The sequence below is a fragment of the Bombus affinis genome, chromosome 13, assembly GCF_024516045.1.
Source record: "Bombus affinis isolate iyBomAffi1 chromosome 13, iyBomAffi1.2, whole genome shotgun sequence".
In the NCBI taxonomy this organism is placed as follows: Eukaryota; Metazoa; Arthropoda; class Insecta; order Hymenoptera; family Apidae; genus Bombus; species Bombus affinis.
Genome location: NC_066356.1, coordinates 7225968 through 7244354, shown reverse-complemented (window position 1 = coordinate 7244354; position 18387 = coordinate 7225968). Strand labels below are relative to the sequence as shown.

The 18387-nt window shown below is 39.8% G+C and overlaps 1 long non-coding RNA gene across 1 annotated transcript in view; it reads right to left on the bottom strand.

Annotated features, from left to right (window-relative positions):
• Positions 1-18387, bottom strand: part of LOC126922972 (uncharacterized) — a 299653-nt gene that overhangs the window by 248465 nt on the left and 32801 nt on the right. The gene's annotated exons all lie outside the window — the stretch shown is intronic.

Below are 18387 nucleotides of genomic sequence, written 5' to 3'. Positions count from 1 at the left end.
TCAGTTCTTTGTAACAATTATTCAAAAGAGAGAATCTAAAGAGCGAATAATTGCCTTTAATCTTTCAAGTTCATATCTTACGACGAAATGAGATAAAAAATCCATATCCTTTTTCGAGTTTAAACTGAATTTTGTGAGATCGATTATTTTGTGCCGATATCTTTTCGTATATCACTGCGTACAAGTTAGGCTAAGGTCCACGTGCTTTCTAAGAAACAAATAGTACCTTACTCTGGATATTCGATATATTTTTATATATCGTGTCTCTGCATCTTTGTAGCCCCCATAGATATGTAAACAACTGCTACGTTTAATAATAAATAATGTTTATATTAATCTAATACATTCGTGTTAATTATTCTAAATGGAAAACACCAGGAAAGGAAAGATCGAGGTTAAAAACCAAACACCTTCAAACTCAAGCAATATGTTCTTTCCAAAAATAAAGCAAAGCCCTAAAGAAACAATGAGCGGTCCTTTCCAAGATCGAGCGGAAACGCTTCGAACGAGTAGAAACACTAAAGCGGTACAAGTTCACTGGAGGAGAATGAAAATAAAAACCAGGATGTCATCTCCCCCTGACCTCTCCCTTGGCACTTCACCCTTTAATAACATCAACCAGGTGATCCATCGACGTTCAAAGCAGCGAACGAAGGAGTCCCGGGGAAAAAGAAAATCGGCGAGAGAGCTAATAGAGACGCGATCACTGGAAAGGGAGACTTTCGTCTAGAACGTGCAAAAGCAGCCGGCATTTTTAATGTCGCGCAAGAGGGTACTTAGTAGCTATCCTCTCGGAGGCAGTAACCCTCCCCCTCCCCACTTGTGTCTACCCACCCTCTAGATATTACCCTTTGGAATAGCAGCAAAAATTATGGACAGCCGATAGGCCAGCAGCCGCTGCAGGGGTGCGTCTCATCCATTTAGGTCCATCACACATGACTAGATGGGGTGAGACTTACCCCGCAGAGGTTCTCACGTAGATTATAACCTCCTCACACTCCGTACTCCGGTGCAAGAGTCGGACAAGCACGCGCGTACATAGACACGAATTTTTTGTTTGCCATGTAACGCGAGAAACTTGGGGCGATTGAAAGACAAAGATTCAAACATGAAGATTATTGGAAAAGAAGGCCGGTAAAGACGTACCTTTCTGTTGACTTTTTTAATTAGCCATGTTGTGCTCTTTCTTTCTTTGCCATATTCAATGCAATTGTAATTAAAAAAAAAGATACCTATTAAAAGATATTATACATAAACATGCGTGATTTCTTGTTTAATCCTACGCTACAAATCCTTCTCGTTTGCCAAGATGTAGACAAGATAGAAATATAAAAAGTCTAAGGATAGCAGTGGGGTTAACGCCACTTATTACTTGTTTCAGTATGAAATGAAACTTCGGTTTTCTTTAGCTTTTTCAAGAAATGGTAGATAGATATTAACTGAGAAGGGCAGAACGAGTATGAGATACAGTATAAAAATGAATACAAGAAAAGAGAACAAGACTGTGATTGCGATCTTACTTTTCTTATCGCAAAGGATAACAAACAAAGTAACGATCACGGTCGCTTTATCCCCCGATTCGTCGACTTAAAGGGCTAAGGGAGTCTGATTTAAAGAAAGAAATCACTTATTATCTCTCGAAGTTACGCGTGACCATACCAATCGCGAAGATCGTTTCGAAATCTTGTAAGTTGATGGTCGTTTCTTTGGAGGGCAGATTTATCGATTACTCCCGGTCCAGTGGTCCCCTTTCGTTGAACGTGCCACGGCTAACCCCAGTACGTGTGTATACAGCACGCGAAATTTACGACGGCAAACATCCGTAATATCCCTGGCTCGATCAACTCCAGAAGAAAAGATTCTCCAACGGGGTACATTTTACAACCCAGTATCGATCTCAGTATCTCTCCCTCGTTCTACTAATTCGTTCCAAATTTCAATCAAAACAACCCCTCTATGAACGTTGCGCGTTCTGTGTTCTACCAGTGTTAAAAAAAAGCGAACAGTAGAAGGAGTAGAGGAGGGGGGAGGGGGTGGCTCGATCAGCGATTCCATTTGCTAGTGCAAATCCGCCGGCACGAGGAATACATTAACCGCGAGTACAAACACGCAGTTCGCGAGCGGAAAAAGGAGCAAACAGGAGGAAAGAAATAAAACGCAGAAAAGAGGAGGGGAAGAACGAGAGGAAAAACAAATCTTTTTCCATTAACATCATTTACTGTACGCGAACGACGCGCGGCTAGTCGCGTTGGTACGTGCTACACACGCGCCACTACAAACCATATGAGTATGTACGTGTGTATGTACAATCCTGTTCATAAGTATTGGGACATCGAACGAAACGTGACAAGCAATATCGTGATATAAAATATCAAGGAAACGATTAATCAATCAGAATGTCGTATTCACGCAGGATTACAACGGTCGACACGTATACAGTGGCTGCGAGAGGTACTTGTACGGCACTGCATTTATATACTATTAATTAAATCTATAATAAATCCCGTATCAGTTAATGATGCTTCCATGTGATTACAAAAATCATTGGAAACTAAGCGTATAATACCTTTCGTAACTACTGTACGTACAGAACAAAAGCATGTTAAATCCATTTGGAAGTAATAAATTCTACAAATTATGTGTTGTATCAGTTTCCTAATTTAGAGAATCTCTTTAAAAAAATGATATGAATTATATAACCTCGATGAACGACAATATATACACTAATCATTGATTTATTAGGTTGACACAGAGGTCTTATAATACAATAGATCCTCCGATATTTCAATAAACGAACTTTAGCATCAATACTCCGTCAAATCCTGCGAGAAACAAATCTAATAAAACCAAATACACCGCGAATCTTCCGCATCGAGAAATTCCGATAGGAACAACCCCTTACAGGCCACTGGCACGCGATTCCCTTTAAAATAGAAAGTTGGAGGATCGAAAGACCGGTCGACGTAAGTCGTTGGGTTGGTCTCAAGGTCCATATTAGCCCATAATGCCTGCAGGAAGGGTAGCACGAGCAGCGCGGTTGGAGTAGATTTCGAAGCGAGAATAGGGCACGGATGGATACCTCTCGCGGTATTAACGTCTACAGAATGGATCAGGAGTTGGAAGCAGGGCGGAAGAGGGAGGGGTGACCGAAAGGAGAACGCGGGGAGTAGAGTTCGGTTGATTTTGAGGGGTTGCTACGGGGGTTGTCGTGGCGTACCCCTGCGGGCTCCCGCTCTCGGCTCCTAGAGGCCAGGGTGGTTTACCCCCGACGACCGTAATACGGCTGTACGAAGGGTGAGAGTGCAGCAAGCGAGAGTGTTGGCGTATACACGTGCGCTCGCGCATACATACACGCGTACATCCCAGTACATAAGTATTAGGACGCTTATAGAGGCTGGCCAAAGTATTTGAACGCTTACCATTCGAAAACTTTTGCGTACACATTGTATATGTTATGCGTAACATTTTGAAATTTCAATGGAGTTGTAATGAGACACGATTGTAATTATTATACCGTTTATTATATTCTACATATTGAATATATCAAAATCTTCAAGAATTACAAATCGTCATATCTGAAACCTGTAATAATTTCTTCAATTTCGAATCATTCATTATTTCCTAATCACTACTTTGATGAATTTTAAAATCCCTAAATTTTAATTCATTGCGAAATAAAGTAGGAACCTCGATGAATTTGATCGATCTTGTCACCTGTGTCCTCGAATGACGCTTTTTATAAATCTCTCGTGTTAAACGTAATATAAACTCCATCTCATCAGAGAGGATCCCTTTAAAGAAAAAAAAAAAAAGAAAAAAAAAGAAACGAAAAGGAAGAAAGACGGGATAAAGCTCGAAATTTCATTCACCGGAAAAAGGGGCAAAAGGAGGCACAGAGAGAGAGAGTGTGTGTGTGTCTCTCTCGATCAAATTCGAAAGTGGCAATATATAGGTACACAGGTGTCGCAATATCCCGGATCGGTTCGATCGGTTCTCTCCTTTAAGAAGAGCGCAATTCACCGACAGCTCGGACATCCCCAAAAGGGATTGCAAATACGGTGGCGGTGACAGAGGGTGCCCTTTGCATTCAGGATGCAGCGGCAAGTTAAGACTAAAGTTTGAAACACAATCAAGGGCCCCTATAAAGGGCATCCAGCAACGGGGCCAGCAATAATGCATGCGGCGTGCATTTTACCCTTGGTAGCTAGATGGGGTTCTTTGTACTAAGGGCTGTGCCAGAGGCTGGCTTGGATATATATGGAGGAGAGCTAACACCATTATCTAATACTCCTGGGTGCCCATATGTGGTGCTCCAGCTACGAGCCACCGTACCATTCTCGAAAACCTCTGGCCACGGTCATCGTGCGATTTCCACCCCATGTTCCTCAAACTCTCCACACGCGCGCGCACACACACGCATAAAACGCACGACCCTTCTTTCGCCCTCTCCACCCGTCCCTGTTTCTTTTATTATCACCCCATACCCGAATCTCCTGCTATTTACCTTGCCTATGGCCTAATTATGGATAACAAGCTGCGCTGCAGCGGATTCTTTGTCGTTGTTCCGACATCGATATTCCAGAGAGATAACGCGTGTCACGTTTCATTCCGTGTTTTGACGGCCGATGAAAATAACGATTAGACGTAGGATTTTTTACGACTTTCAATTTTGTCGATTGCCGCGCACCACCCCGAAAACTCTCGTATTTTTGTCCGTTTTTCACCGCCGAATTTTCCGATATTTCGCGATCGAACGACGCACAATTAATGCCACGCATCGCACGGAGAGGCAAAAAAACAGGGAGGAAATGAAAAAAAAGCACCTCAGCACCGAAATACCGGAGCACACCACTCTCCGGTTCACTCTCGCTAACAAGCATCGCGGCCAACGAGCTGTTTATAATGTCCAATTTCTCGACATTCATTCCGATCGCGGGAGCGTAATTGCACCGCGCCGATGCAACATCGAATCGACCCCCGCGTCTTCTATTTTTTACCGCATCGATCCGCGGACCCCCAATTACATCTCTAGCTGGCAATAAATTGTATTATCTCCTCTGGAAAATACGATCGAGGTATCGGATGTCTTTATTCGTGACCGCGAGCGAGTGGTCCCTCTTTCGTCGCAAAGCAATAAAAACGCCTAATCGATTGCATTACAATCATGTCGGACGTGGTTTTGTTTGCACGACACTTTGCGGTGAACAAAGAATACATAATCAATGTACACCGTTTTAAATTTGCAAGTTCCTTTGTTTCTTTTGAAAACAGGTCTGCGAATGCTGCTAAGAAGCCATAAATCGTTTCGTTAATTAATATGACAAAACCTTTAAGCTTTCAAGCCTTTAAAGTCAGGTTACCTGCTTTTATTTACCAGATAGGTAATTATAGGTAATTATTATGGATTGTATACAATAACACTTATGCCATAAACATACAATAAATATAGTAAAAATTCAATATAAAAATATCGTATAAAAGGCAAGGAAAGCATAACTCTGAAATACTGTTTTTCATACAAGTTTACAACATTAAAGTTGAAATATCTTTGAAATTAATTATTTTTCCAACCAAATACCTGGAACACTTTTGTAGAGAATTAAAAATGCATTAAAGGGTGTATAAAAAAATGTGTTTCCTTTTTGTAAGACCATCGGAAGTGCCTTAAAACATCGTAAAGTCTTTCGTGGTTCTCCTTAGTATTGGATTTCAAGCAAGGCGAAAAATGTAACGATTTCGTGTGAAAATGACTATCCAGGTAAGCTATCCTAAATCTATTAACCTGTCTGTGTATCCTAATTACGAACAATTCAAATATTTAGAAACTCCATTTATAATCCGTATTGCCGTTGTGGAAATGTCAAACAATATTCTCAATAACACAAATAACAATAACATCGACAATAACACGAATCGATAACAGTAGATTTACCGCATTAGACTACAGGTAATATGTATCCTCAAAAGTACCGTTTTCTGTTCTTCCATCCCTGTTTCCCTGGCCGCAAAATTAAACAGACAAAAAAAGGGCAGGAATAATTTAGATATTTTAATAGGAATAATAAAAATAGGAATACATTTAAAATGTATTTTATATTATAGCTTTGTTATTATTACGTAGAATATGCCGATGTTTAAACGGAAAGACTAAGGAAAACCATAATGTCGTTATGATCCCAATTACTACCCGAGATTTATGTTTCTTCGCGATAATTTAAACAGTTGCATGAATTAAAATGAGTGATTCGAAGTGAGTGATTAATATTCAATGGTACGACAATGTTTCTGTGAGTCACGCAGTTTAATTTGTGTCGGGATAATTGTTGGGAATATTTATGATGTCTGAGGATTTCAGAATTTGTATAAGATGTTCTATTTGAATTTCTTTGTTATTTCTTTATTAGTGTCATTTTATTGACATATTTGTATAAAAATTTTATCTTGGTCGACGTACCTTTGATATTTTAAGGCAAATTTCGTCCCTTTAAATGGAATTATATATGTCGCATTAAACTAACGTGTAAAAGCGTTAGCCTTTGGAACCCATTTAAGGTCATTTATTATTAAAAAATTCAACCAAAAAGGCAATTCTTTATTCAACGTACCAAAAATATACGGTTGACCGAGACTGAAAGTAACAATTTGGATTCGAATGTCTAATTATTTTATTCGATAATGTATATGTATAGTGTCAGCCGAAAGAACGTTTGTAAGACAGGAATAACGAAAAAAATATCTCCCAAATTATACATAGTACCTATGCAGCATAGATATTTTTTACGCTCGAAACTCTTCGACTTCACTTGTTTTCCGGGCCACAAAGCGGCACGGGCCACGAATAAAGGCACGCGTGGGGTGCAAAGGACTAACTGCGTTTCGCTTCGATTGCGAATCATTCGTCACACTGTGGCAGTCATCTATTGGCCGAACGAAATTCTCAAATTTTGGTGCACCGTGCGAAATCTCGACGAGCAGAACGCTTGGTCGCCCATGTCTAATTTCGTAGGTCGGTCATCGGCCAGAATTTGGGTTTTAGGTACCTGAATCACCGACAAACGTGCATCCTGCGAAACAGGAGGAAGACATGTCGAAGAATCGGATTACGGGATTTCCTGTTTTCTAATACCGATCCAAACGTTCCAGATCCTTTTTTCATCTTCTTCTTTTAAATCTCGATCATAGATCTATCAAAAGACTACGCGTTCAAAGTTCTACGGGACGCAAAGATGATCCAAAGACTTTCGAATGGAGGAATTAGAAATTAATCTTGGCAGATTGTATGCTTGAAAATGGGGAAATTGAAAAATCACGCATCTAACTAAACATTTCTGTTAAATATCTTTTGTTCTAAGAAAGACTGCAAAGTACATAAATAACAAAATGCTATAACCTGTCCTGTTTTCTCCGCTTACGAAAAGAGACAAGAAAAGGTAAATTTTTGATACGACCAAATACATGAATAACAGAGCAATGTATACAATGCTCTACTATAATAATCTAAGACTAAAAAGAAGAGTACTCTGCTCTGTGTGCAAGGAACTACATCCAAAAATTACACACGAAAGTTATCGTTTTAAGGAATCGGAATCCTTCAAATTTGAACGAACAAGAGCATTGAAGTCAGTCTAAAGGTGGTTTGCAAGCCACATGATGAGATTATCCATCGAGTTGTCACCTCCAAGGCCACCGCTTACCGAGGATGCAACTTTCACAAGCTTTGACGGCGCGCGCGCGACAGAACCGTTTCGTCGTTGGTGAACAGCGTCTCCGTGTAAATTATCCTTCTCGTTTGGTTTGGTTGGGTAGCCTCGGTGGCCAGCGGTGGTCGCGGCAGCAGGCCACGCGCCATATAATTTCCAAGCAGGCAAATAAAGAGATATATTTGGTCCGTAAAAGTTTACGGGAGCTTTCTAACGCGACGAACAAGTCAGTACGTACGACTGGTAATAAATTTTCGCACCAGTCACCGAAACATCCCTTGCTGCCATAGGCGAGGACAGAGATACCGTTCGACCCTTATAAGTTGGACGAACACAGACTGATAGAATCGTCATAAAGTTTTTCCAAAAATTCCCGAGAGCCCCAACTCGACTCGGTGGCATACTCTCTTCGACTGCTGTGTTTTCTCCTTTATGATTTTCCAAGGGAAAACTCTCTCTTTGTGGCTCATAGAGCGAACAAGTTTATAATACGAGGACGTCCGACTTTTTCTCTTTCTCCACCCGCCTGAATTTTATTTTCGCATCCTCTTCGTTACGAGAGATGGTTGAGTTGAGGACACGAAAGCCAGGCATAAATATTCGCGTCAATCTGTGCGACAATGGCGTGAAAGGAAGACCCAGTGACCTAGAAACCGGAGGGCTTTCCATGGACTTCCTGTCATCCTCCGGTTTTTCTGACCCGCAGGATCGTAAAGGCACGCGAATAGCATTGACTCAATTGCGTTTCCTCTCCGGCAGCTAACGGTCTCTTTCGAGTTCGGGTTTCGAATCAAGTTTACGAGGGTCTGAGGCGAGATGAAGGCGGGATGAAGGCGTAATTTCAAGACTTCACGAACTGGATTATCGAGACCTTGTAAGACATTGCCGAGTAAGAGGGCTGTAAAGGGGCGCGATACTTGTTTTGGAAGATTCTGCTTTATATTAGAATAGGACAGGATTATTGCGATATTAACACGTTTGAGAAAGCGAAACAGCCTCTGCGATAATAACTTATTAATTATTATTATCGTCTTAACGTGTTACAAATTGTCGGTTATAAATGATTCTTTTGTACTTGTTTATAGTTTTACGTGTACTGAGATAATCGGTTGATTCGAGAAATTTATTTGCCAAAATGTATCTGATTTGATGTCGAACTGTGTTATTGCAGAAGAATTCCTAATTTATAATTTGTAAAATTCTATTATATAATTACAATGTTGGTTAGTGTTAAATAAGTAATGTACTTATATAATTAAGTAAACGATATTGACAAAGAAGCACTTTTTATTACTTTTAGAAAATAGTCCACTCATATTAACATCAACATACACTATGAATGTGTCAACTATCATTTTCATTTATAAGGATTACCTCCATTATCTTCATTAAAATTCCAACAGTGATTTAACCACAAGTTTCTTAAATCTCTTCAAAGTAAAATTTCAAACAGACTTATATCGAGATTTATTCCAACTTAACTCTATTACAAGATCGAAGTACAGTTTGATAAAAAAAATACAACTATGGAAGAGTTTGCCTTGTGAACCTATTGGACATCTATAAATTCCATTACATAAAATTCTAACAGTCATTTAACCGCAAGTTTCTGCCAAATCTCTTCGGTAAAGCAAGTAGAATTCCAGACACGCAGATTTATAACAAAATTCATCCTAATTTCACTCTATTACAAGATTCAGGTATAGATCGCTAAAAAAAAAAATACGACTTTGGTAGAGTTTAACAAATGAACACCTCGATCTTTTTCTCGCGACAGCTCGAGGAAGGCACGATACACCCCCGAACCTCGAACCTTTTGTACGGTTTCCACGAGAGGAAACAGAACAGAGGCCGGGAGAGGAGAAAACGCTCGGCCGGATCGACGCGTCCCGTGGGATTCCGCACTTTGCGCATCCCAGTTCGCTGAATGTCCCGGAAGAGATGCTCTCCCGTTCGCTATCGCTCGCACCAGGACGCTTGCATTCTACGGGGCGGTGCCATTGTCCTCCGGGACACCGTATAAGGTTACGAATGATTGTCACTCGGATTCCCGACGACGTGTTCTCAATAAGGATCGAACACGTCTCAATTACATGATCCTACCTGCCTTTACCTGTCGAACCATCCACTATACGTGAAAGAACGCTTCTACCATCCATGGTGTACCATTACTTTGAGCAATCCAGAATCGTCTTTGAGATACTCGAAGAAAATTTTCATCGCACTACGATGCTCCATTTGCTTCAAAGTATACATATACAGTAAAGTTGAAAAATTACAGGATTCGTATTCCGTTAACCCAATAAGGGTTGCATTAACGCGACGTTTCAATTATAATTTCTTTTCGATCGATTTATATCACAGAATTCAGTTTCGACATTGTAGGATTATATGGAGGAAAATTCCAAAAGTTCGCTGAACGTTGTTCTTGTCGTTACAACGAGATTTAGCTTATACGAACGAGATAACGAAGAGCCTCTATCATCAGTACGATGAAACGTAACTTCGTAATACGTATAAATATTTATTCCTATAACCAGTATATTAACGTACGAAATCACTTGATTTTATTCGGAATAAACTCACTTCTAATATTTAGAGATCTAATAGCTTGTTTCGTCTGCAAGTACTTGACAAAGGAACAAGTTTCTTATAGGAAAATTAAAGCGACGTCCCAACTCTGTGCTCATACTCTTTTTATTAGACAAAACTACAAAATAGCCAATTGATATGTAACGGCACATGAGTCAATGGACATTTTGAATCAGGTTGTGGCTTTGCCTCGGTTTGTCAAACTGTTAAATTATATTTATCTAAAAACAAATAAACTCCCTGCTAAACAATGTCGCCGGTACGCGCAACCGTCGAACAACCACGAATTCAAATGTTCCGGCTCTCCCCCAACTAGTATATATACACATTAGTTGCGAATTATTGACGAGTATCTCAAGGACTTTGTACAAAGCGTATTTATTTATTACTTTTAAATATACGTGACGATCGGTTGCGAGTAATCTGCTTCGTTACTATCTAATACTCCAAACCGACCTATCCTCCACAGATATATCACTATCTCGCTCCATATCTAGCAGAGCCTTGCTTACTTGCATCCAGTGCTATATCGTAGGTAATCTATTTTCAAGTTCGCGCAAAAACTTTCCACTTTTTACGTTTCAATCACATTTGCCCGTGGTAGAAAATAACAAACTTCTACTGGATATGCAATTAGACAATGTTATATAGCACCACCATTCTATAATCTGGTGCAATAAAAAGACTATGGACGCAGGATTAAGATGTTGCTCAAGTACCTTATAAGAATACCGATCCTTTAGCAAATACTTGAGATCTGACTATTATAATCTTATAAAACTTATAAAATTATAAACTTATAATCTTAATGTAAACAGTTAAGAGAATAGCTGTCTAGCAAATAAAACGATAACGAATTTTAGTAATTCGTTCTATAACAATAAAATTATAGTGAAATTGGACGAGGATTAGAATCAAGACGATGGAAAGTGAAAAGAGTGGGAACTACCATACTCAACTATTGTTCCATGAAATATACAATCAAACTCAAGTAAAAAGAACTCGGGAAAGGTTTTTCGTGACACCGATTTTAGTAAGGACGTTTTCTGGGTTGGGACTGACAAACGGTCGGTCGATTTTCATTGACATGATTGAGTTTTAAGCGTAATAAATACAGGCATAACCAGCTTCATGTCATGGCCAAGGTTAAGCATTTTGCTCGTTCTTCGAAACGCGTGGGAAAAGTAATGACTTTCACGGAACATCATACCTCTTGTGTCTGTTTCTTTTCATCCTTCCTAACGTCGTTCCTAACAAGATGAAATCTATTTCCAATATACTATTATACAAGAAACACAAGAAAACAACCTTTTCACCCTATGTTTCTTACAAAAAATTTTCTTTTCGCACGCAAGAGACATACTTTCAAGTTACGTAAACACCGATTTGAACGTGTTAGAAAATCAACTAGAAATCAACAACTTGTGGAAGAAATCTCGTAACAATACTCAAGCGCGTACATTCGTTATATTTATTGAAAGACACCAACAAATTTTAATTTGCTGAAAATTTTACGTCATACACGAATAAATACGAATGCGAATAAAGTAACTGAAGGATAAACGTGGCGAGGAGCGTTCAATTTAGTAGCAGCTAAACCACCAGCTACTAAAATACTAGCAGGTGTCTGAATACTCGTAGCACGGTAGGAGTGTACACATACAAAAACCTACTATATGAAAATTATTTATCAACGTACAACAATGCAGCTAATGAAAACCGCATCCGCAACTAACCACCTCTTCGCCGTCCTCCGCCACTTCCAAAACGTGTAACTCTAAAAACTTAGCTACGAAGCCAGACACGCGTTGAATCGACGTGTTGAGTCGCGCGAGATTCAGAAAAATCAGATACGCGTATTTTTCCCATCCTCTGTTCATGAATGAGTTCGAGGCAGGCGGTGAAAACCGCGCGCGGATGAATGGAGAATGCAAAGGCGTTTTCACGAGTATGGGGGCTGTATGGAGTGAAAATACGAGAGAAAGGGACACCGGGAGCAAGAGAGAGAGAGAGAGAGAGAGATAGAAAGTTAGCTGATCTCTCGGGGGCTGGCTGTTTGGTGACCCGACATAAATCACGGGAAATCTGCTTTATGCTCGCGAGGGCAAACAGAGAGCTGTGAGGAGAGGACGGGTCTCGCCTCCACGCGGCCAACTCACATCGACAATGCCGTGGACGTGTAAGTCAGCGCTGGCCAGATCGCATAATAAACACGTTTTCCACGCGCGGCGTGGGCCGCGATCAGGACCAGAGACCAGAGAGACGCAACGTCCTGGAAAAACGCAAACTCCCGGTAAATAAAGCCGTATTCTAGAGGCTAGGCTGCTCGACAAAACGGGGGATAAATGGACGTTCCACGCACCCCCGCGACCACCCTCTTGTTCCGCTTACTCGCGGCGCTGGACGCCACTCCTGGTAAAAAAAAAAAAACGAGAGAAACGAAAAAAAAACGAGGGTATGCTCGAAATCACCGCGTGTTCTACCTGTCTCTTCTGGGAAAGCGAGCATTCTTCCTTTATTCGCGAGCGCTGCTGCGTATTGCTTCCTCTTCTCCCTCTCTCCCTCGCTCTCGTTTTATTTGTTTTTCTTCTTTTTATGTGCTTCTGCATGTTTCTTGCGTATGCAGTCTAGAATTTTATTCGGTGCACATGATGATGATACGAGCGTAATAGGAAACGGAGACTAGAGCGGTGGAAAAAAATTGTTGCTCCACGGTTCGTTGTCTTTGACACGAGTGGGATGCAGCAGAGTTCTGGGGAAGACTGACGAGGTTTTCGGGGAATGAGGATGTTTCGGTGGAGAAGCGATTTCACCTGCTTCGAAATTTTGCTGAAAATTTCGGACATATTTTGAGTGTCATCTTCATTTGCAGATTGAAATACATTTCAACCATTATAGCTTTATCATCGATCTCGAAAATGATCATTTTATACGTCGTTTTAAACCTGACGATCTTCTGTTTCGTATATGATCTGAATTATTTTTATCCTTACGTATACAAGCGCATATCGTTAATCTTCGCAGGTTAATCTTTTGCAGATCATATTGTACGCCATATTATACATATTATACATACTCAAAACTGAGAATCTGCTCTTTCGTATGTCATTTGAATCTTTTAACTTTTACGTATACAAATGCATACCGTTATCTTTTCGTAGATCATTTTGTATATCATTTTAAAACTGACCATCTTTTCTTTCATATGATACACGATTTGAGTTTTTCAACTTTTAAATTAAAATTAAAAATCCAACACTCTATGTCTCACGTTAAAACACGAAATAATGGGTATTGGTCAACAGTTTGCAAACTGGAAGGCACATAACCACCACGCCATCGATCACGAGATTCGCTATTGAGAAAACTTTTCAAACCTTCCTGAGAAAAGATTCCGTGCCAGTTTCCAGAATCGCGCTATGTGTGTCATCAAACGGATTCCCTAACGCGTTTCAAATGCTTAGCTGTCGGGGCAGCGATGCACGTGCATGCCACGGTTTTCGTTCGCGCGTTAATCTTTTGCCTCGGAGTGAAAAGTTCCAAGGGGGCGTGTCGCGTTTGATTACACAGAAGTCGGCAGCTTTCATGGGAAAGGAAGCGGAACCGAGTGTCGAGCTTTGTTGCGCGGCGAAAACGCGTTCCTACAGCGGCGAAAAATGTCGAGGAGGGAGGACGGTACCGACCAAATCTAAAAACCAGAACAAATTGCCGAAAGATTCGACTGAATGTCAGACCGACCTATCGTGGCCTGACCTGCTGACCATTGTTGGCTAAATTGTTGCGTAAGAATACCTCGTTCTGAACTCGGAATAACGTTTCGTACTGTTTTCGAGTGCACCGACAACTTGATTGAGCCTGAACCAGTTTTCCAGGAAGATGTCCAATTTTCTTTTCAGTTGCAATAATGTTACGTGTCTATCTTTATTTAAAGACAAGAAAAGTTGCGATGTAAACAGAGTGGCATACCAAAGACCGAATATGGAAAACTGTTCTTTCATGTTCGTAATTAATTTCCGCTGAAGCTGTTCAATTTCTTCTAATCGTAATATAGGAAAATGAAGTTTGTAATGAGTAATCGCACATCCGTACGATTTGCGAGATTTGACTAATCAAGCACTCTTATTCGTGCATATCTGTGATTCTGTAGTAGGAACTAGTGTATTATTGTATGTATATTATATTTAATACATCGTATATCAAGATCCAGATATGTTATTATTCGAAACTAAGTTTCAAGTAATTCACAAAAGGAACAATCTCAAGATGCTTGAATTCGGGTAGCTTCGTTAGTCTGAACAAAATTTCAAAAATTTACATATGTCCGCTTCCATGTGGGAGTAGGAAGTATACCTAATAGGTTGCTATACATATATACATTGGTTTTTGGTATGTTTTGGTATGTTTGTTTCGAGGTAAACAGGGGTCTTTAGTTTGTTGAAAAAGTAACACTTCTTCGCAACAAGTTATTTTCGTGTTAAACTTCATCCACCAGCGGAGTACCGCACTGCTGCCACAGGCTGGGCTATTCTGGTTTTCATATTTTTAGAATAGTACAGTACGCTTGTGTCATCGCTGTTTGGATCGGCGAACGCATGGAAAACGCGGTGGCGAGCTAAGAAGCCTCGAATTTGAAGCAATGTTGAATTCAATGCTGAATTTTCTGAATTTCTTCAATTTCTCCCTATTAAACCGTTAAATTCTCTTCTCAATCGATTACTGGCAAATAAATAATTATTTGCACCTGCTGCAAGCATCAAAAGATCCATTAAAAGATGCATTACTTTCGAAATAACCTAATAAATATAGGTATTGTATTACACCTGTCAAAAACCGATCCTCCGATTTTCAAAAATCACAATAGCCACTTCCAGATCACGTCATGATCTCACAGCTTTTGGATCTTATCCTCGAAAGAGAATTTTTTCCCTTTCTTTTACGAAAAACCAAAACAGAGGAAAGAAGAGCAGACGAGCCTAGTGCCGGAAAGATGTCTGCGTCGGAAGCAGTGCCGAGAGGAAACCTCAGAGTCTGCGTGAAGAAAACCTCGTGCTTGCCAAACGATGGGTCCAGACTTACAGATACAAATTTGACGAACAAAGGTAAAAGTGTTATCGGCACGATGAAATATCAGTTCTTCTGGCAGCAGACTTCCCTCAAAGCGGCAGGAGGAAAAAAAACAAGGAATACGTCGTTGCAGAGGAAGACGCCTTGGAGAAACGCCTCATTATGGGTGCCAACCCCCCGCAGCTCGACCTCGAAACTCGCAGGAGGTCGTTCGTTCTGGAATTTGTCTCGTTGGATATATACTCCGAGTTCGTTTTCTTTCCACAGAAATTACTGCCCTCCCGTGGAACATCCAGACTTTTAACTAATAGTCGCGCGCCGTCACGCAGATTCGTCACGTTATTGACCAATTGCTTTATTGGTTCATTGTACTAGGTTTCAAAGGCACGATGATGAATATCTCTTGCTCTTCTTGGATTCTTCAGTGTTTTCAAGGATGACGATAATGCAGCGACAATAGAATACAAGAATAATACAAATTTGCGAATGTTGTTTGTTATTTAGTAGTCATAGATGCTGCGTGTAATATACAAAACTGTTGATGTTTACTGGATTGAAATCACACATTCCTGCTGCTCGCTTCATTATTATTTATTCCAACTTTTATAGAATATTTTGAATACTCTATGTCTGCAAAAAGTACTTGAAACAGAACAATTTTTCAGACAACAAATTTCTGACATTATTTCATAGACAATAATAAATCTTGGGTAAAGATGATATTATTCATAAAATGTTGCTTGTATGAAAATAAACGCTTATTATCATGTTCAGAATAATTTGAATAATAATTTATTGTATTTATTTTATATAACGTTCACGATAGCAAACAACAAAAGTGAGTGGTGTTGCAAAATTCTCCATGAAATAAGAATGACAAGTCGCACGGACTAATACCTAGTCAAAGGGCCTAATCGTTACTAAATTCTAAACCATCAGTCATCCGCAATACAGAAATTCCTCGAGGCGGCTAGGAGGTTGGGTTTTGCGGGTGTTTATGGAGCCAACAATACGCCCCTTCTGCTCCCTTTTTACCCATCTTACCAAACCTCAATTGTATTCTCTTAGGATTTTACTTTCTTGACCATGTGCCTTTGACACAGCTGCAGCTGTCGTTACCACTTTCCAAAGTAACTTTACGACGATTAAACAAGGATAGAAAGATTTATAGCATAACTTTTAAGAGAAAGAAAATGATTGTATGTTACCCATTCAAGCAAAATTTTAGGAAATTCTGAATTTTCAATATTCAATAGGATTAAATCAATTATCCCCTTTATATCAATTTCGAAAACTTGTAAGGATTAACCTAATCAGAGTGCAATATATGAATTGTCCTATTCAAATTTCTCTTCTTAAACTATTATCTTTTTGTAGATTATCTTATGCGGTGGATTTCTTTTTTATTCTATACGACATTTAGAAGGAAACACTTTATTTCCATAACTCGTGCTTAATATGTACTATTTATCTCTAAATTAATATTATTGTCTTATGGAATAAAATATCCACAAAATTGAATATTCAGTATTCAGAGAATAAATAACATTATAATATAACAGGAAATAGTTCCAGTTAAAGTGAAATCGCCACTGTACATCATTCGAGATTCTATTGTATAGTATCGGATTCTCTATAATTTCTTAATCTAACTACAATTTCATTCGTTTATTCATTTCAAATTCACGGAAAATATTAAAAAAAAAATCGAACAGTATGCAATCAATAAAATCTATAAAATAATCAATGTAAATCGTATAACTCGAGAATATTATACCATTATCATCCTACTTCGAAAAATAAACTTCCCACATTTGGGATTAACAGCTTCCACCACCAAAGTGTTATAAATCACTTCTTTCATTACCATAAACCGATTATAACATACCCAATGAGGGTACTGTGATTTACCTAAGCGAATAAAATAATAATAATAAACACGAAAAGAGGAATAGAGACAAAGTTAAGGCTCCTTTGGCTGACAAAGCCTATTAACCAGGCCCATCCATATATTTACTCGTTGAGGCCGCGCTTCCTTTATCTCGTTCGGTGCTTGCAGGGTCATCGTCGCAAATTTCAGCCATTTATCCGCCCGTTCCAAGGACAATGAGAGGAAGCGAGATAAGCGCACAAGTCGCGCGACGGTGCACGACAAAGTTTTCCCGATTTCGAGGCTAACAGAGATGATTCGTTCCGGCTGTAATGCGTTTATGGTACTGTATCTATCTGCCCCGTGTCCGTCACGCTTCCATCCCGTGTTACACGACCCGTTGGACGTGCTAAGGAGACCTAAAGACTCCGTTTTGTGCAACAGGGCCCCCTGCAGCAGGGCCAGACTCTGCTCGACAAACCGTCACCCACGTTTCTTCGATCATCGCACATAGCTTTTTTTCTCCAAAGATTTTAAACTCGAGTTTCACTTTCTTTTCTTTTATTCTTTTTCTTCTCCTTTTTTTCTTTTAGAACGTCACACTGATTATATGCGTTACGTTGCTTATAGATGATAACAACAATAATATAACATAGTGGCGATAATATAGCAATAATACGATGTAATCCCAAAATACAGTACGACGATGTGACTGACTGTTAATTGTCCGCGATCGGCATGCTGACTGTAGCAGAAGTAACGAAGAGCTAACGCAAAGATGGGCAAGATCTGAGCTTCGGAAAAAATTTATTTGAAAATTTTGAAAATACTTGCATTGCGGGAGATTTTAATTTACTCTATGGATATTTAGAAATGTGTGTTTCCAAAGCAATCGAGACTACGCCTACATTCTTTCTTCCTTCTGCACAATTGAATGATCAAAAGGAACCCTAAAATCACAAAGGTGGGTCGTTAACGCGATAGAATGATGTCATGAATATTATGATGGCGACAGGGAAAGGCTGAAAAGTCAATCGAGGAACGAAATGATTGCAGGGAGGACAAAAGAAAGAGACAGCCAGGTCGATACGGAGCGTAGAAAGTTTCGATCGGAGGATCGAGAGGATGGATAAAGTCGGCGGTGCCCTCTCCGCGTATAAC